Consider the following 410-nt stretch of genomic DNA (forward strand, 5'->3'; position numbering starts at 1 on the left):
TGGTTGGGCATCGTGCACCCACCAGCCAGCCAATGACAGTCTGCAAGCCCCTCATACCTCATACAAGGGTCGCTCTCTGCTACTCCCCCCCGTTGGAGGTGTCATGGCCGCCGTGCCATCCGGCAGGTGTGTTGATAGTGATTAATACTCCATTGTAGGAGCACGCGGAGCGCATCCCCCCCTCCCCCGCCCCCGTGTGCCGGAATCGATGACGACCCCCATTAACACGTTGCGCTCATCATGACTCCAATCATTCCATGAGTCACCCTCCGCCCGGCCAAACCACTCCGAGAGAGAGCCGGGGCCCCTGAGAGCGCGGACACATCTGTCCTGTGTGTGGGGGCCACTGACAGTCCTCCCCTCCCCCCTCTGTATGGGGGGGGGGGGGGGGATTTTTTCAAAAAGGTGAG

Source organism: Nanorana parkeri, unplaced genomic scaffold, assembly GCF_000935625.1.
Source record: "Nanorana parkeri isolate BGI_ZX_2015 unplaced genomic scaffold, ASM93562v1 scaffold2206, whole genome shotgun sequence".
NCBI lineage: Eukaryota > Metazoa > Chordata > Amphibia > Anura > Dicroglossidae > Nanorana > Nanorana parkeri.